Here is a 20940-nt window from a genome sequence, read left to right on the forward strand (position 1 = left end):
GAAAAAAAAAAGAACAGAAAAGATACAGAAGTTTTTTGGCTTATATGGCCATACACTTCTCAGAATACCCTTGATGACCTAAAGGTTGGTCTGACACTGACCAGCGCTTCTGAACCAGGGCTACATGCCTGGCTCAGAAACTCCAGGCCCTCTGTAGCTTTCTGGCTCGTGCATGCGCAGTTCTCATCTGCCATGATGGACTCATCTCACCTACTCTAGTTTGAGCACAGGCATCATTCATTCACCTGGGGTGGCAGGGTCCAACAGTCTGCCTCTAACCTAGTTTTCTTTTTCTAACACCTACTTTGGTATCCAGAAGTGTTTGTCAAGCCAGACATCTGTATTTCTTGCTTCTGAAACTTGTGGAGGAGGCCTCAGACACCTGGTTTTTCGGGTGTTTCTGATTCAGAGATTCTTTAGTACTGCCCTGTAGGGTTCTCTAGAATCAGCTGGAAACAGCCAGAATAGAATTACTCAAGCCCCCTTTGGCTTCTGGGGCCATTTTCCTGGCTCTGAAAAAGCTCCCAGTGTCTCGCATTTCAGTTCAACCCTGGCCTGATACCATCTTATCCCAGCACATCCTCGGGTCTCGACCTAGCCTTTCCAACTCTCTGTGAAAAGATTTTCCTCCACAGAGTGAAGTGTCATACTGGGACACCATTGGATGCACCCACCTCAGGTGTTCCAAAGAAGGGCACCTATCCTGATCAAGAGGTTGTCTAGAAGCAGACAGTTTTCCCACTGTTGGGTAATGCTGCTTGGGCTGGATCTGGTTTAAGTCTCTGGCCTGGTGTTTGCCATTAGTGTAGGGTCACATGAAACCTGCATGGAAAGACTTCTGTGTCTTTCTGGCTTCTTTTATTGCCAACGGGTGATGAGACAATCTTAAGGCATCTAGTTTAGATGTAAGTGCATCTGTGTGCATTTCAGTGTGTCTGTGTATTTCTCTGCACAATATGTGTTTTATACATATATTTTACATACACACACATGTTTATTATGTATATATCTGTCATTATAGGTAATATCTATGTTTATTTTTAAATATATATTTATGAAAAAATATGTTTTTATTTCTCTTGTATGGAGAAATACCACCACCAACTGGCAGACCACTCTACAACACTGTATATACAAATCCTCTATTTTAATTGTATTCATTTATGTGTTGTGTATATTCATATATGGTACCTATTTCTTTATACACAAAAATATATGCATTTATGTGTGTGTATATATATTTATTTGTCATTTTATCTTTGCTTGTGTGTCATATATGGGTGAAACACTTTAGACTGACCAATTATGCTATACCGTTTCTTGAGATCAAAACACTGAGATCTCACTGAGTGTTGTTTTCTCAGTCGTGTAAAAGATGTAGCTGTTTATTTGACTTCAGATGTGAAGGCCATTTCATCCTTTGCCATTTGAGAGAAATCCTCCTCCTGCCCTAGGAGAGCAAAGAAAGAATTGACTGGCAAATAAGAAAGACAAAAGCCTATGGGACATGGCAGTTTTTTTATTTCAAGTCCTATTTGGTCACTAGCTCTCTGAGCTTCTAAGAACAAGAGAGATGGGGTATTTTTTGGCTTACGTGGCCATACACTTCTTAGCCTAGCCTTAGTGACCCCACAGCTAGACAGAAAGCTAACATTGCTTTTGGTCCAAGACCACATGCATAGTCTAGGGCCTCAGAGCTTTCCTTAGGTTCCTGAATTACACACAAGCACAACTTATATCGCCATGATGGACCTATTTTACTTCACAAACTGGGCCCTATTTTGGGGACAAGCATTATTCATTCATCTGGTGTGACAGGGTCCAACAGTCTGCCTCCCCTTCACTACTGATGTTTACTCTTTGTCATTCTCCATCCACTGTACCCACCCGCTACTCCTTAACAGCAGCTATCAATTTCCAACTGCCCATGCTGAATTTGGAGAGAGCCCCATCTCTCTTCCCCATTGTAAGACTCACATACAGTGATCCCTGTACCTATCAGAATGGCTCTGAATAAAGTCTTCCTTGCCACGTTTTAAAAGGGTCATAGAATCATTTTTCAACACATGGTAAAATTTATGGGATTTTTTTGTCTTTTAATTTTTTAAACCACAGGAAAATGCTGTGAAATTTTAGAGAGGTCAAAATGATAGAGACAGAAAGAAAATAGTGGTTGCCAGGGAGTGGGTGGGGGCAAGGAGGAAAGAGTTGGAAGAATGGGGCGTTATTATTCAATGCTTACAATTTTTTGGCTTTACAAGATGAAAAGAGGAATGCAGATGGTGGTGATGGTGGCATAACATTGTAACTGAAGACAGTGCATTTTATGTGTATTTCACCACAATTTTATAAAATCAAAAATAAATAATTAAAACATTAGTACACAAAAATACATAAACCAAGATACTTCTTGCAGCAATAGGTGTATGACTAAATAATTGGCAACCCTAAAAATGTTTAAAAACAGAATAATAATTGAATATACACAATTTGATAGCCTCTCTATCCCTTCACCACTTATTTTGCCAAAACAACTTGTCATTCCAGGGTGCCTTCTATTGCGTTTGTTCATGTTTGTCTATCTGCCAATTTTTGGCAGTGAAGAGGCACATGAAATCACTCCAGCAGGCTACTGCCATGCATGAGTGAAATGCATGGTGCATCTATACTAAAGTAGAACAAAAGTACTGGTGCCTTAGAAGTCACATAATTTTCTTAGAATAAATTAAGCTTTCTCGGCCGTGCGCAGTGGCTCAAGCCTGTAATCCTGGCACTTTGGGAGGCCGAGACGGGCGGATCACGAGGTCAGGAGATCGAGACCATCCTGGCTAACACGGTGACACCCCGTCTCTACTAAAATACAAAAAAAAAATTAGCCGGGCAAGATGGTGGGCACTTGTAATCTCAGCTACTTGGGAGGCTGAGGCAGGAGAATGGTGTGAACCCAGGAGGTGGAGCTTGCAGTGAGCTGAGATCCCGCCACTGCACTCCAGCCTGGGTGGCAGAGCCAGACTCTGTCTCAAAAAAAAAAAAAAAAAAGAGGTTCTCCCACCCCACTTCCCTGTCCCCCTCTCAGGCCAAAGTCATGAGGGAAAGACCCAGGGGTATGTGAGAAGGTATTTCCAGAACAAGTCTCATCTCTTCCTCATGCAACCTTGCCACTGTGACCATTTGCCCAAAATACCAAATTATGCTTCTCTTCTGAAAGATTTTCTGTAGAATGGGGCCCAGCTCACCAAGTAAGAGAAAACTCCTATCCTAGGCTCCCAAATTGATTTGCTTCAGCAAATCTGTTCAAACGCTCCCCATTCTATTGCTTCATTCAAATGCAGAAAACTCTCATCTTGTCAGAGCTGATGACATCTATAGTCTAGGGCTTAAAAACTTCATTTCACAATCCCTCGCATAGGCTGAGTCTTTCACATTGCAGAGAACAGGAGAGGAGTGTGTGTGTAAGAAACTCCATCTGTCTGGGGCAAAATGTCACTCCCCAACTTTTCTTAACTCAGGAAATGCCACTAAGCCCTTTGAGAACCATTGCTGTGGAGGTTAACATCTTACTCTGTGTCCTCCTGAAGTGGCTCAGTGAAAGGGGGATACTAAATTGACTTTTGTGGTGTCAAACACAGGAGTGGAGTGATAGAGACCCAGACCTAGCGGGGTTTAGTTTTGAATCATACACCCTTGGTTTTGGGTTTAACATACTCCCTGCTGCACCACTCTGTTCTAGGTGCATGTTTTTACCATTCATCTTGAGGATTCATGATGTATTCTCACTCTCCCATGCACTTCCATGGGTAATCCTCAGCTGCACTTCACTGATGCATGGCAGTCGCCTGCTGAAGTGATTTCATATGCCTCTTTACCAACAAAAATAGGCAGATGGACGAACATGAACAAACCCAGTAGAAGGCACCCTGGAATGACAAATTGCTTTGGCAAAATAAGTGGTGAAGGGATAGAGAGGCTGTCAAATTGTGACAAATTATGGCAAATTGTGACTCTAGGTTGTGATCCAGGCTTAATTCTCAAGAATCAGAATACAGTGGGAGGGGCCAAGATGGTTGACTAGAAACAGCTGCAGTTGGAGGCTCCCAGAGAGAATGAAAACAGCAAGTGAATCCTGCACCAGCAACTGAGGTATCCAGGCTCTCTCACTGGGACTGACTAGGTGATTGGCATGGCCCATGGAGAGTGAGAAAAAGCAGGTGGTACAACGACTCACCTGGGAGCCACATGGGGCAAGGGGATCTTCCACCCACAGCCAAGGGAGACGGTTAGTGATCATGATACCCTGCCAGGGAAACCACATTTTTTCCACAGATCTGTATAACCTGTGGATCAGGAGATCCCTCCTGTGAGCCCACATCACTGGGGCCTTGGGTTCCAAACACAGAGCTGTGCAGATTCTCAGAGGCCACTCAGCTGGAGACTGCTAGAAACGACCAAGTGTCCTGGTGAAGGGGTGGCCATTATCACTGCAGCTGCCTGCTACTGAAGATGACTGAGCTCCCTCAGAGGAAGGGTGACAGCCATCACTGCAGCTCCAGTCTGCCATTTTCCCCTGCTGGTGCTGGGAGATGGGGTAGTTTGGACCCAGGAGGAATTCCCCACAGTGCAGCATAGCAGCTGTGGCAGACTGTGGCCAGACTGCCTCTTAGGCCAGACCCTGATCCATCCCTCCTTACAGAGTGGGGCCTCCCTGCGGAATTTTAGCTGCTCCAGCCAGGCGTTTAGGGACAGAACTCAGACCTCCCTGGGACTGAGCCCTGCAGGGAGGGGCAGCCATGGTCTCCACGGATCAGCAGATTTCGTATTTCCCCCTGCTGGCTCTGAGGAATCTGGGCAGTACAGATGAGTGGGATTCTCCCTAGTGTAGTGCAGCTCCTCCAACAAGGGGCAGCCAGAGTGCTTCCTTAAGCAGGTCCCTGGTCCCATGCCTCTTGACTAGGTGAGACCCCCAGCAGGGGTTGTCAGATACCTTATACAAGAGCATTCCCACTGGCATCAGGTAGGTGCACCTCTGGGACAGAGATCCCAGAGGAAGGGGCAGATAGTTATATTTGCTGTTCTGCAGCCTCCACTAGTGACACCTTCAGGTGTGGGAGGGACCCAGGTGAACAGGGTCTGGAGTGGACCCCCAGCAAACCACAGCAGCCCTATGGAAGAGGGACCTGACTATTAAAAGAACAACAACAACAACAGCATCAACCAAAAAGTCCCCCAAAAAACTCCAACTGGAGGTCAGCAGCCACAAAGATCAAAGCTAGATAAGCTAATGAAGATGAAAAAGAATCAACAAAAAAATGTTAAAACTCAAAAGCCAGAATGCCTCTTTTCCACCAAATGATTACAACACCTCTCCAACAAGGGCACAGAACTGGGTAGAGGTTGAGATGGATGAATTGACAGAAATAGGCTTCCGAAAGTGGTTAATAATGAACTTCACTGAGCTAAAAGAGCATATTCTAACCTAATGCAAAAATGCTAAGAACCATGATAAAACATTACAGGAGCTGATAACCAGAATAACCAGTTTGGAGAGGAACATAAACAACCTGATGGAGCTGAAAAACACAACGTGAGAACTTCACAATGCAACACAAGTATCAATAATAGAATAGAATAGAACAGACCAAGCAGAGGAAAGAATTTGAGAGCCTGAAGACTATTTTGCTGAAATAGGACAGGCAGACAAGATTAGAGAAAATAGAATGATAAGGAACAAACAAGACCTCTGAGAACTATGGGATTATGTAAAAAGACCAAACCTACAACTGATTGGGCTACCTGAAAGAAACAGGGAGAATGGAACCAAGTTGGAAAACATACTTCGGGATATCATCCAGGAGAATTTCCCCAAGCAAGTGAGGCCAACATTTAAATTTAGGAAATCCAGAGAACCCCAGTAAGATACTCCATGAGAAGATCAACCCCAAAACACATAATCATCAGATTCTCCCAGGTTGAAATAAAGAAAAAAATGTTAAGAGCAGCCAGAGAGAAAGGCCAGGTCAACTACAAAGGGGAGCCCATCAGACTAACAGCAGATCTCTCAGCAGAAACCTATAAACTGGAAGGGATTAGAGGCCGGCCAGGCACAATTGCTGAAGCCTGTAATCCCAGCACTTTGGGAGGCCGAGGTGGGTGGATCATGAGGTCAGGAGATCGAGACCATCCTGGCCAACATGGTGAAACCCTGTCTCTACTAAGATACAAAAAGTTAGCTGGGCGCGGTGGTGAACACCTGTAGTCCCAGCTACTTGGGAGGCTGAGGCAGAAGAATCGCTTGAACCCGGAAGGCAGAGGTTGCAGTGAGCTGAGATCATGCCACTGTACTCCAGCCTGGCAACAGAGCAAGACTCCATCTCAAAAAAAAAAAAAAAAAAGATTGGGGGCCAATATTCAACATTCTTAAAGAAAAAAATCTCCAACCCAGAATTTCATATCTGACCAAACTAAGCTTCATAAGTGAAGGATAAATAAAATCTTTTTCATACAAGCAAATGCTGAGGGAATTTGTCACCACCAGGTTTGTCTTGCAAGAGCTCCTAAAGGAAGCACTAAATATGGAAAGGAAAAACCAGTAGCAGCCACTGTAAAAACACACTGAAGCACAGGGACCAAGGACACTATGAAGCAATAACATTAACAAGTCTGCAAAATTACCAGCTAGCATCATGATGACAGAATCAAATTCACGCATAACAATATTAACTTTAAGTGCAAATGGGCTAAATGCCCCAGTTAAAAGACACAGAATGGCAACCTAGATGAAGTGTCAAGATGCATCAGTGTGCTGTACACAAGAGATATATCCCATGCAAAGACACACATAGGCTCAAAATAACGAAATGGAGAAAAATTTACAAAGCAAATAAAAAACACAGAAAGGCACAGGTTGCAATCCTAGTTTCTCATGTAACAGACTTTAAACCAACAAGATCAAAAAAAGACAAAGAAGGGCATTACATAATGGTTAAGGGATCAATTCAACAAGAAGAGCTAACTATCGTAAATATATATGTACCCAATATAGGAGAATCCAGATTCATATGAGAGGCCTACAAGGAGACTTAGACTCTCACACAATAATAGTGGGAGACTTTAATAGCTCAATGTCAATATTAGATCATCAAGACAGAAAATTAACAAGAATATTCAAGACTTTAACTTAGCTCTGGAAAAAGTGAACCTGATGGATATCTACAGAACTCTCCACCCAAGGGCAACAGAATATACATTCTTCTCGGCACCACTTGGCACTTATTGTGAAATTGATAATATAATTGAAACTAAAACACTCCTTAGCAAATTCAAAAGAGCTGAAATCGTAACAGTCTCTGAGACTGCAGCACAATCAAATTAGAACTCACATAAGAAACTCACTCAAAACCACACAACTACATATAAATCAAACAACCTGCTCCTGAATGACTCTGGGGAAATAATGAAATTAAGGCAGAAATCAAGACGTTCTTTGAAACCAATGAGAACAAAGAGACAGCATCCCAGAATCTTTGGGACACAGCTAAAACAGTGTTAAGAGGGAAATTTATAGAACTGAATGCCCACATCAGAAAGGCAGAAAGTTCTCAAATCGACACCCTAGCATCACAATGAAAAGAACTAGAGAACCAAGAGCAAACAAACCCCAAAGCTAGTAGAAGACAAGAAATAACCAAGATCAGAGCAGAACTGAAAGAGATAGGGAAAGAAAAAATCCTTAAAAAAATTATTGAATCCAGGAGCTGGTGTTTTGAAAAAATTAATAAAACAGACCACTAGCCAGATTAATAAAGAAGAAAAGAGAGAAGAATCAAATAAGTACAATAAAAAAGATAAAGGGGATGTCACCACTGAGCTGAGAAGAAAACAAGCAAAGGTCAGAGAATACTATAAACACATCTATGCAAATCAACTAGAAAATTTAGAAGAAATGGATAAACTCCTAGAGACATACACTGTCCCAAGACTAAACCAGAAAGAAATAAAACTCCTGAATAGACCAATGGCAAGTTCTGAAATTGAGGTGGAAATAAGTAGCCTACCAACAAAAAGAAGCTCAGAACCAAACAGATTAACAGCTGAATTCTACCACAGGCACAAAAAAGAACTGGTACCATTTCTATTGAAACTATTCTAAAAAATTGAAAAGGAGAGACTCCTCCCTAACTCATTCTATGAGGCAGTATCATCCTGATACCAAAACTTGGCAGAGATACAACAAAAAAAGAAAACTTCAGGCAAATATTCCTGATAAACAGCAATGCCAAAATCCTCAATAAAATACTGTCAAACCAAATCCAGCAGCACATCAAAAAGCTTATCCACCACAATCAAGTCAGCTTCATCCCTGGGATGCAAGGCTGGTTCAACATATGCAAATGAATACACGTAAACGTAATTCATCACATAAACAGAACTAAAGACAAAACCCACATTATTATCTCAATAGATACAGAAAAGACCTTCAATAAAATTCAACATTTACATTAAAAACTCTCAATAAACTAGGTACTGATGGAGCATACTTCAAAATAATAAGAGCCATTTATTGTAAACCCACAACCAATAGCATACTGAATGGGCAAAAGCTGAAAGCATTCCCCTTGAACACCAGCACAAGGAAAGGATGCCCTCTTTCACCATTCCTATTCAACATAATAGGAAGTTCTGGTCAGGGCAGTAGAAAGCAATAAATGCAAAAGAAAGAAATAAATAGTATTTGAATAGAAAGAGAGGAAGTCAAACTGTCTCTGTCTGCAGATGACATAATCCTATACCTAGAAAATGCCATTGTCTCAGTCCAAAAACTTCGTAAGCTGAAAAGCAACTTCAGCAAAGTCTCAGGATACAAAATCAATGTGCAAATATCACAAGCATATGCATTCACCAACAATAGAGAAGCAGACAGTCAGATCATGAATGAACTCCCATTCACAATATCTACAAAAAGAATAAAATACCTAGGAATACAACTAACAAGGGAAATAAAAGACTTCTTCAAGGAGAACTACAAACCGCTACTCAAGGAAATCAAAGAGGACACAAACAAATGGAAAAATATTTCATGCTTATGGATAGGAAGCATCAATATCCTGAACATGGCCATACTAAGCAAAGTAATTTATAGATTCAATGCTATTCCCATTAAACTACCATTGACATTTTTCACAGAATTGGAAAAAACCACTTTAAAATTCATATGGAACCAAAAAAAGCCAATATAGCCAACACGATCCCAATAAAACAAAAAACAAAAACAAAACAAAACAAACAAAAAAAAAACAAGCTGTAGGCATCATGCTACCTGACTTCAAACTATACTACCAAGCTACAGTAATCAAAACAACATGGTACTAGTACAAAAATGGACACACAGACCAATGAAACAGAATGGAGAACTCAGAAATAAGACTGCACATCTGTAACCCTCTGATCTTACAGAAACCTGATTAAAAACCAGCAATAGGAAAAGGATTCCCTATTTCATAAATTGTGCTGGGAAAACTGGCTAGCCATATGCAGAAAAACTGGACCCCATTCCTTACACCTTATAGAAAAATTAACTCAAGATGGATTAAAGACTTAAATGTAAAACCCCAAACTATAAAAACCCTAGAAGAAATCTAAGCAAGACCATTCAGGACATAGACGTAGACAAAGATTTCATGATGAAAACATCAAAAGCAATTGCAACAAAAACAAAAATTGACAAATGGGATCTGATTAAACTAAAAGACTTCTGAACAGGAAAAGAAACTATCAATGTGAAGAGACAACCTACAGAATGGGAGAAAACTTTTGCAATCTATCCACCTGAGACAAAGGTCTAATATCCAGCATCCACAAGGAAACGTAAACAAATTGACAAACAACCTCATTAAAAAGTGGGCAAAGGAAATGAATGGACATTTTTCAAAAGAAGATATTTCCTAGCACTTTGGGAGGCTGAGACGGGCGGATCACGAAGTCAGGAGATCAAGACCATCCTGGCTAACACGGTGAAACCCCATCTCTACTAAAAAATACAAAAATCTAGCCGGGCGAGGTGGCGGGCGCCTGTAGTCCCAGCTACTCAGGAGGCTGAGGCAGGAGAATGGCATAAACCCGGGAGGCGGAGCTTGCAGTGAGCTGAGATCCGGCCACTGCACTCCAGCCTGGGCGACAGAGCGAGACTCCATCTCAAAAAAAAAGAAGATATTTATACAGCCAACAAACATATGAAAAAAAGCTCAACATCACTGATCATTAGAAAAACGCAGATCAAAACCACAATGAGATACCATCTCAAACCAGTCAGAATGGTGAGTATTAAAAAGTCAATAAACAACAGATGCTGGTGAGGCTGTGGAGAAATAGGAACACTTTTACACTGTCGGTGGGAATGTAAATTTGTTCAACCATTGTGAAAGACGGTGTGGCAATTCCTCAAAGACCCAGAACCAGAAATATCATTTGACCCAGCAATCCCATTACTGGGTATATACCCAAAGGAATATAAATCATTCTATTATAAAGATACAGGCATGTGTATGTTCACTGCAGCACTATTCACAATTGCAATGACACAGAATCAACCTAAGTGCCCACCAATGATTAACTGGTTAAGAAAATGTACCTATACACCATGGAATACTATGCAGCCATTATAAGGAGTGAGATCATGTCCTCTGCAGGGACATGGATAGAGCTGGAAGTCATTATTCTCAGCAAACTAACACAGGAACAGATAACCAAATACCACATGTTCTCACTTACAAGTGGGAGCTGAACAATAAGAATACATGGACACAGGGAGGAGAACACTATACACTGGGACCTATCAGGGGAGCAGGGGGAGGGAGAGCATCAAAATTAATAGCTAATTCATGTGGAGCTTAATACCTAGGTGATAAGCTGATAGGTGTAGCAAACCAACCATGGCACACGTTTACCTACATAACAAACCTCATGTCCTGCACACATATCCTGAAATTTAAAATAAAATGACATTTTTACAAAGACAGGAAAAAATCAGAATATAAGAGTGAATGTGACAACATTGTGAATGTGCTTAATGCCATAAAGTTGTACTGTAAAAAATGCTTCTGAAGATGGCCAAATAGGAAGACATCTCCCAACAGGGGTCGACAGACACCTCATACAGGAAAGCTCTAGCTGGCATCTGGTGGGTGCTCCTCTGGGATGAAGCTTCCAGAGGAAGCAACAGGTAGCAACCTTTGCTGTTCTGCAGCCTCCACTGGTGATACCCAGGCAAACAGGGTCTGGAGTGGACCTCCAGCAAACTCCAGCAGACCTGCAGCAGAGGGGCCTGACTGTTAGAAGGAAAACTAACAAACAGAAATAAAGAGCATCAACATCAACAAAAAGAACATCTACACAAAAACCCCATTCGAAGGTCACCAACATCAAAGACCAAAAGTAGATAAATCCATGAAGATGAGAAAAACCAGTGCAAAAAGGCTGAAAATTCCAAAAACTGGAACACCTCTTCTCCTCCAAAGGATCACAACTCCTGACCAGCAAGGGAACAAAACCGGACAGAGAATGAGTTTGATGAATTGACAGAAGTAGGCTTCACAAGGTGGGTGATAACACACTCCTTTGAGCTAAAGGAGCATGTTCTAACCCAATGCAAGGAAGCTAAGAACCTTGAAAAAAGGTTAGAGAAACTGCTAACTAGAATAACCAGTTTAGAGAAGAACATAAATGACCTGATGGAGCTGAATAACACAGCACAAGAACTTCGTGAAGCATACACAAGTATCAATAGCCAAATCAATCAAGCAGAAGAAAGGATATCAGAGATTGAAGGTCAACTTGATGAAATAAAGTGTGAAGACAAGATTAGAGAAAAAAGAATGAAAAGGAATGAAAAAAAGCCTCCAAGAAATATGGGACTATGTGAAAAGATCAAACCTAAGTTTGGCTGGTGTACCTGAAAGTGACAGGGAGAATGGAACCAAGTTGGAAATCACTCTTCAGGATGTTATCCAGGAGAATTTCCCCAATCTAACAGGACAGGCCAACATTCAAATTCAGGTAATACAGAGACCACAAATGTACTCTTTGAGAAGAGCAACCCCAAGACACATAACCATCAGATTCACCAAGGTTGAAATAAAGGAAAAAATGTTAAGGGCAGCCAGAGAGAAAGGTTGGGTTACCCACAAAGGGAAGCCCATCAGACTAACTGAGGATCTCTCTGCAGAAATCCTCTAAACCAGAGAAGAGTGGGGGCCAATTTTCAACATTCTTAAAGAAAAGAATTTTCAACCTGGATTTTATATCCAGCCAGACTAAGCTTCATAAATGAAGGAGAAATAAAATCCTTTGCAGACAAGCAAATGCTGAGAGATTTTGTCACCACCAGGCCTGCCTACAAGAGCTCCTGAAGGAAGCACTAAACATCTATAGGAACAACTGGTACAAGCCACTGCAAAAACATGCCAAATTGTAAAGACCATCAATGCTATGAAGAAACTGCATCAATTAACAGGCAAAATAACCAGCTGGCATCATGACAGGATCAAATTCACACATAACAATATTAACTTAAATGTAAATGGACTAAATGCCCCAATTAAAAGACACAGACTGGCAAATTAGATAAAAAGTCAAGACCCATTGGTGTGCTGTATTCAGGAGATCCATCTCACGTGCAAAGATGCACATAGGCTCAAAATAAAGGGATGGAGGAATATTTACCAAGCAAATGGAAAGCAAAAAAAAAAGGAGGGGTTGCAATCCTAGTCTCTGATAAAACAGACTTTAAACCAGCAAAGATCAAAAAAGGCAAAGAAAGGCGTTACATAATGGTAAAGGGATCAATGCAACAGGAAGGGCTAACTATCCTAAATATATATGCACCCAATACAGGAGCACCCAGATTCATAAAGCAAGTTCTTAGAGACTTACAAAGAGACTTAGATTCCCACACAATAATAGTGGGAGACTTTAACACCCCAATGTCACTATTAACAGATCAGTGAGACAGAAAATTAGCAAGGATATTCAGGACTTGAACTAGCTCTGGACCAAGTGTACCTAATAGACATCTACAGAACTCTCCACCCCAAATCAACAGAATATATTCTTCTCAGCACCACACTGCACTTAGTCTAACATTGACCACATAATTGGAAGTAAAATGTTGTAAATACAATAGCAATTAAGGATACACTTGTAAGAAAGACACAAAGCTTAACTTAAAAAAATAGAAATTAATCTTTTTTAGTAATACAGGTTCATGTAATTAATAAAAATATTATCTTGGATTCCTTTAAATAATGAACATTGCATGTGGTTAAATTTTGGATACCATTCATTCACATTTTTGAGGTAGAAAACTTGAGATGGTGCAGGAAAACTTTAAAGGTGTTATTAACCCCAAACAAACTAAAATCAACTACAAAGTAAGCATCCCAAAGTACACCTTTAGCTGTTAGGCAATAACATTCCATTTCTAAAATGTAACTTAAATGGAGTTTTCAACACAAATTAAAATGTGTCAGTTCAGTTACAATTATTGAATAAAGTTAAATGGGTATCTCTGGAAAATGAGAGTTCCACAGACTTAAATATAACTGTAAAATCTCTGTTTCTGGCCATGTGCTGTGGCTCATGCCTGTAATTCCAGCACTTTGGGAGGCCAAGGTGGGTGGATCACAAGGTCAGGAGTTTGAAACCATCCTGGCTAACACGGTGAAACCCTGTCTTTTCTAAAAATACAAAAAAATTAGCCGGGTGTGGTGGTGGGTGCCTGTAACCCCAGCTACTAAGGAGGCTGAGGCATGAGAATCGTTTGAACTCTAGAGGTGGAGGTTGCACTGAGCTGAGATCACACCACTGCACTCCAGCCTGGGTGACAGAGCAAGACTTCGTCTCAAAAAAAAAAAAAGAAAAAAGAATTTCTGTTTCCTCTTTCTATTAACACAGATAATTACGACCTCTACTTCCATGCATAAGACAAACAGCTCTCCAAATAAAATGCAATAATTATATCAGAAATCTGAAAGCCAAAGGATAAAAGATAATATAACTGACCTTCAACAAACAGGTCTCTGTGTTGTGAGCTTGAGGCAGAGATACTTAAGTTTTCTCTTGGAAAATGGCTTTTGTTGAGACCCAAACTATCATTAAGATTTCCGGCACACAGTGACTCTAAGCCTGGCCTCCTAATATGAACAGTGACTAAAGATCTGGTCTGCTCTTTCTTCACAGGAGGTAGGGTGCTGACGTCTGCTAGCATGTCATTAGTTCTGTGAAGATTGCAAAAGACAAATGCTTAGTATTTCATTTTTTTCCTAAATGACTTGCAGCATTTTAAAAGTTGCCATAAGAGTAAGTGGAATATACCATAAGTCATGTTTTAACTCCAAAAATGTATTAGAGCATGCCTATTGGCTGCAATTATAGTTTTTAAATTGTTCTGAAGAAGTACGTATATTTCTAGGGGGATTTATAGCAAACAAGTCATTCAAAATAGGGAGGAGAGGGAAAAGGCTTTCAATAATGTATGGCTTAACAGATAATACTTCCTGCTTTCTGGAATGGCTCTACCTATGAGATTCTTAGGGATTCCATTAAAAATACTTGCATTTAAAGGGTAACTATGTGAAGTGATGAATATGTTCATTTTCTTAACTATAATAACCATTTCACTGTGCATATAAACATATCAAAACATCATGTTGTACTTCTTAAATTATACAATAAACAAAGTTCAAAAATGCTAGAAATACTTGTATTTAGTAAACCAGTGAGAAGATTTTGGAAACCTATCTCTCAAAGACATCTCTGAGCAATCATTTTCACCAGCCTTTTACATTTAACCCGTTGTCTGGGAAAAATTAAGGGTTTGCCACTGAGGAATTATTCAGAGTGTATTACTCCGTTTTCAATACAGAGAAAGAAGAAATACCCAAGACTGGGTAATTTATAAAGAAAAGAAGCTTAATTGACTCACAGTTCTGCATGGCTCGGGAGGCCTCAGGAAACTTACAATCATGGTGGAAGTCACTGATTCACAGGGCAGCAGGAGAGAAGTGCCGAGCAAAGTGAGAAAAGCCCCTTACAAAACCATCAGATCTCAGGGGCATTCACTCACTATCAGGAGAACAGCTGGGGCTGGGGAACCGCTCCCATGATTCAGTTACCTCCCACTGGGTCCCTCCCACGACACATGGGGATTATAGGAACTGTAGAGATTTTGGTGGGGGCACAGCCAAACCATATCACAGAACAACAACTCCTGGGGTAGAATGAGATAGCTGAGATCAAAGACAACTAAAGCAGCTCCAAAGGCAATTAGCTCCGAACACTGTGGCCCAGGCATCAGAGGTGGGACCTGCGCTTTCTGTCTTCCACACCCCCCCTCAGGCTGACCAAGGTGTTATTTTTCACCACTTTGTGAATTATACTTCCCTTCAGCCTAATGTTAATCATTCCCTATTTCAGAAGTATGCCTTTATGTGGAGTGGAAAAACTATACAGTATTTGTTGTCTCAAGGCACCCTCTAATGATAATACCCAAGATAGATCACAACCAAGGAAAGGAAATTTACTGAGTGCCAGAATGTGCCCAGAATAGTAGTACTTGACTCTTGCTTTGTCATCTTTCAGAAAATAATTACATTTGTTGATATTTCTATTTAGGGGAATGATGACTAACAATTTTATGATACTATCACTGTCTAAATTATAAAGATAAAAAATACTTAGCTGAAAACCTAATAGAGCAGGTTAACTACATGAGAATATTAAGGGAAAAATGCCACATAAAACCTCAAAACAGGGGAGGCACATGAACTGTCCCAGAGTAACATTTTAAAGGTAAGTTCATCTACTAATACCACTTTTGAAAATTGTCGAATCCAGTTAGCTTTGACTTCCCACGAATCTCAGAAACCTGTCTCACTAAAAGTTATGTTTTGACGGCAAATAAAGGAGCTTAATTTATTTTCAGTGATTCTGTGTCTTGACTTATTTAGTTCACCTGACAAGGATCCTCTAACTTTCTTTTTTTTTTTTTTGAGACGGAGTCTTGCACTGTTGCCCAGATTGGACTGCAGCGATCTCGGCTCACAGCAACCTCTGCCTCCTGGCTTCAAGCAATTCTCTGGCCTCAACCTTCCAAGTGGCTGGGATTACAGGTGCCCGCCACCACGCCTAGCTAATTTTTTTGTATTTTTAGTACAGATGGGGTTTCACTATGTTGGCCAGACTGGTCTCAAGTGCCTGACCTCATAATCCGCCTGCCTCGGCCTCCCAAAGTGCTAGGACTACAGGTGTGAGCCACTGCGCCTGAACGGATCCTCTAATTTTTAATTCTTCCAGATAGAGCTGCTTATAGTTTACCAATTCACTGTTATTAAAGTCTGCTTGTGAAGTTTTCACTTTGGAGAGTTTGGCTTCCAGATCTTTAACTCAGAGTTTCATCTGACTTTTCAGTGAAGTAATACTGTCTTCTCTTAACTGCTCTAACTCTTCTTGAGATGCTGCTTATGTCTAAAATGAGCATTTAAAAGAGACATTTTAATAGTAATTATCACTTGAATAATTGTTGTGTATTTGTTTCATTTAGTTTTGAGTCAGTGGTTCAGAGAGTGATTTTAGGTATTTTTTAAAAAGAAGCTAAAATTTAATATATTTATCATGAGTATCAACTGAATTCACAACTTAATCTGAATTGTAAAAAAAACTGAGTCATTCTTATGGTCGTACTTATGCAATGTGATACTCCAGAGCATAATAGAATCAATTTTAAATTTAAAATTTGAACAATATAACTTAAGAACAATCCAAGAATATGGTTTAATTTCTAAATCACAAATGTTTTATTTCTCTCTTCATCTTGTTTTATGCCAACTGGTCTTAGTAAGCAAAGGATTCTCTAATAAGAATCATTATTATGGCAGATCAACTTAGTTATAATAATGATGGGAACTAAAATTATTTAAAGGAAGAAACAGCTACTACCATCCTTCTTAAAATCTACCAAACAAATTGCTATAAAGGTAAGTAGGGAAAACACATACAATGTGTATATCCAAAATATAATCTGCTGTGAAATGAATGAAAGCACATTACAGGTAAACACAACAACCTGCAAGAAGAGATTGGCTTAACTTTTCTACAATCTCCTGTCTTGCTCGCTCTTTCATCTCTCATTTATATTGTTCAGCTTTACCATGTTCTAACATATTTCTTTCCATATAACTTTTGAGGTTTAATACTACCTGTGCTAACTGCCTATTCTTCTTCTGTAGTGTTTCACAATTCTTCTTTATTGTTTTCGTATTTCTTCTGCATTGTTTCCATATTCTGTATTGTCTTCATTATTTCTTCTATATTCTTCTATATTGTTTAACGTCTGTTGAAGAACTTCATTCTCTGCATCCAGATGTAGACATTTTGAAGATGCAGTTTTCCATGCTTCTGGAAGATCAACCTGCATGAGTAAAATACAATAGTTTGGTAATGAAGGAGGAAGGCCGAGAATGGTCTAACACAAAACCAATAACTACTTTTGAAAGAAATTCAGCTGCAATAAAATGTAATATATACTGTAGTAGATTCATAATATTTGGACCCTTGAGTTATTCACAAAATCAAAAAGAAAGTTAAAACCACCAGGAGTCACAAAAATGTATTCTTTACTGTCATCATTTGTGCCATACAATATTTACACTCCTTTTTCTATTATAATGCCTCTATGTCACCCCTTACTACAAAGACTTTTACTCTTTCCCCTACATTGTCATTCTCCATAAATTCCAAAGAGGTTTCAGGGAAATCATATTGAATTATTTAGGTCTCAGTCAATACATGGCTCCCAAAATAAAACTTTGAAAATAAGACTCTAATTTGTAAATCCTGTAAATGTGGATTCCAGTGGTATACGCCTTTTTCTGAACTATAAATGTTTTATGCTAATTTGAATTACATTTCAAGGAGTAATGATTCTTGGGGTTAAGCAGCAATTATATCTCCTAGTATAAAAGTTCAACAGCATGATGATCCATACAATTTTTCTGAACAAAAATGTCTGAATTCAATAGCACAATCTTATAATCCTCTGTTACTTTACACAAAGTAAGGGTGCCATACTAAACAATAACAAAAGATCTTGCTAAAATTTCAGTGCTACTGAGTTGGAAAGAATAATTTTTCCTTTAGATGGAATGAATATTTTATTTAAAAAAGTTAAGTGGAGTCACACCACTACTAATTGTTGGACATGTCTCCCATGAAATTCCCTCTCCTGAATACAAGCTGGCATTGGTAACTGGTTTCTAGTGAACATCATATGGCAGAACTGGGTGTGACTTCTAACACTGGATAAGAAAATGTATTATAATAAAGCTTTCACCTGACTTTCTCTCCAGGGAAGCTTGTTCTTAGAATCCAGCCACCACATTGTGAGGAAGACTGAGCCACATGATGAATCCTCATGTAGGTGTTCCAGCTGACTGCCCCAGCTTCACTTCCCAGCCAAAAGCCAGCTTCAACTGCCACACAGGCAAATCAACAGGACTTTAATATTTTCAATGATTCTTCAAACTGGAGAGTTTGAAGTCACCTCATCTGATATCAGAGAAAGTGAGCTGGCCCCACTGAGCCTTTCCTAAAACTGCAAATTGTGAACAAAATAGATGCTGTCTGGAGACACTGAATTTTGAGGTGATGTATTACACGGCAATAGGTAACATACAGATACTGACACTAAATATGGGTTACTGCCATTAAAAGATACTACTAAAACACGGCAGGATACCATTGGGCCAGGAGCTAGGGAGAAGCTGAAAGGACCTAGAGAAGAGTAAGAATGAATGCTGAAAGGGCTTCAAAGAGACTGTTAGTGGAAGCCTGTCCCACTCACCCTGAGACTCAGGCTGTAGCACCTAAATCAGCATCTGTTTAAGAGCCCAACCCACCCCCCACTACCAGACTACATCCTGCCCAGAGACCCAACAGCTCCTACATCTCCACATTCAGTGGAGCCCCAGTGACATTTCACAGTATTCACAGACAGGACTTGTGGCATCATGCGCCAGCTGGACCCACAACAGCTGATGTGGCTGGGTCCCCAAAACCCTAACCTTGCAACACCCTACACCAGAAAAGCTACTCTAGGACAAAGGAATCATAAGTGTGTGCTCTCAGAGCCTGAGAGCCACCTGACTGAGGCCACTGCCACCAACAACTCTGTCCCCTCCAGGGGCAGCACTGCTGCACACCCGTGTATACCTTCAGGAGGCCTGAGGACTGACTCTCACATGTGCACCATCCTAAATCCTGAAAGCCAGCCTGCCCAACCCACCAGGGGCAGTGCCTGTGTGAGCCATATGGGAGCCTGAAGACAAGGTCACCTTGCTTGCCACTGCCACTATTGCTGCCAGTGCCTACATATGCCGTCCAGGGCCTGAAGGATGAGCCCATCTTCCCCAGGCCTATGTGCACTCTGGGGCCTGAAGACAGGCCTGCCCCATCGACCACCATCACCACAAGTGCCTGTATTCTGGGGGACTGAGGATTGGCATCTCTATTTCTGTAAGTGTCCCTACACACTGTCCATGGGCCTGAGAACAATTCCATTGCCCCACTGGCACCCACACATGCCTCCAGAGCCTGAGGACAGGGCTGCCCCATCAGCCACTGACAAAGCTTCCTGCATGTGCACTCAGTGAACCCATAAACAAACTTGCCCTACCCATGGCTGTAGAAACCCACCCAAATGTGCCACACAGGGGCCCAGGAAAATGCCCAGCCAGACTGCTGTCACCATTACCACTGCTCGTTCATGCTACCCGGGATCTGGCCCCTCACTGCTATTGTCATTGTAGGTAACACAAGTTCCACCCAGGGTCCTTAGGACTGTCATGCCACTGCCACCTCCTATCCCGGCACCCACTACCTGGAGGCCCCAGGACCAACCCACCGAGGCAACCCACTGCTACCAAGGACTGGCATGCCTGGCTTGGTACTGCCAGTACTAGTACCCATGTATGCCACCAAAATGCCTGAGGACCAGACTGCTGACCTCCCCATGCCCATCAAGGCCTCACCACAGCCTCCCCCAAGTAGCAGCCTGAGCCACTGAGGAACTTACAGAAACTGCTGACATTGATTACAGCTTTTTTCAAAGCATAAGCAAATGGAGACGACACCAATGTGCCCACCATACAGTCACCACTACCACACTCAATACCAAAACACCACACTCAACCAACAATATAGATTCATCTACAAAAAAAGTGTCTTTCCCTATGAAAGCCGGCCCCGAACATGGAAAAGTGACTATTTCCACGGCTGCACAGATACAAACATAAAAACACAAGAAACATGAAAAACAGGAAGAGAAGCACTGAAACATGACAACTCCAAAGGAACACAGTAATTCTTCAGTAACAGATCCCAAAGAAAAGGAAGTCTACAAAATGCCTACAAATGAATTCAAAATAATGATCTTAAGGAAACATAGTGAGACACAAAATAACACACATAGATAATACAAAGGAATCAGGAAAACAATTCATGATCTAAATAAGAAATTGAACAGAGACATAGATAGCATTAAAAAGAAGCAAACAGAAATCCAGGAACTGATAATTCAATAAATAAAATCAATGCCTGAGAAGTTCAGCAGTAGAGTAGATCAATCAGAAGACAGAATTTCTGAACCTGAAGACAGATCTTTATACCAAGCCAGAAAAATAAAAATCGAAAAAGAATGAAGAGGCTGGATGCAGTGGCTCACGCCTGTAATCCCAGCACTTTGGGAGGCCGAGGCAGGTGGATCACTAGGTCAAGAGATCAAGACCATCATGGCCAATATGGTGAAACCCTGTCTCTAGTAAAAATACAAAAAATAGCCAGGTGTGGTGGCACGTGCCTGTATTCCCAGTAATTCGGGAGGCTGAGGCAAGAGAA

The 20940-nt window shown here is 40.9% G+C and overlaps 1 pseudogene; it reads right to left on the minus strand.

Moving 5' to 3' along the window:
- Positions 1–1385: 1385 nt before the first annotated feature.
- The window catches only part of LOC108518262 (coiled-coil domain-containing protein 144A-like), a 62847-nt pseudogene continuing 43292 nt past the window's right edge, over positions 1386–20940 (minus strand).

This window comes from Rhinopithecus bieti, unplaced genomic scaffold (assembly GCF_001698545.2).
Source record: "Rhinopithecus bieti isolate Rb0 unplaced genomic scaffold, ASM169854v2 scaffold_44965, whole genome shotgun sequence".
Taxonomy (NCBI): Eukaryota; Metazoa; Chordata; class Mammalia; order Primates; family Cercopithecidae; genus Rhinopithecus; species Rhinopithecus bieti.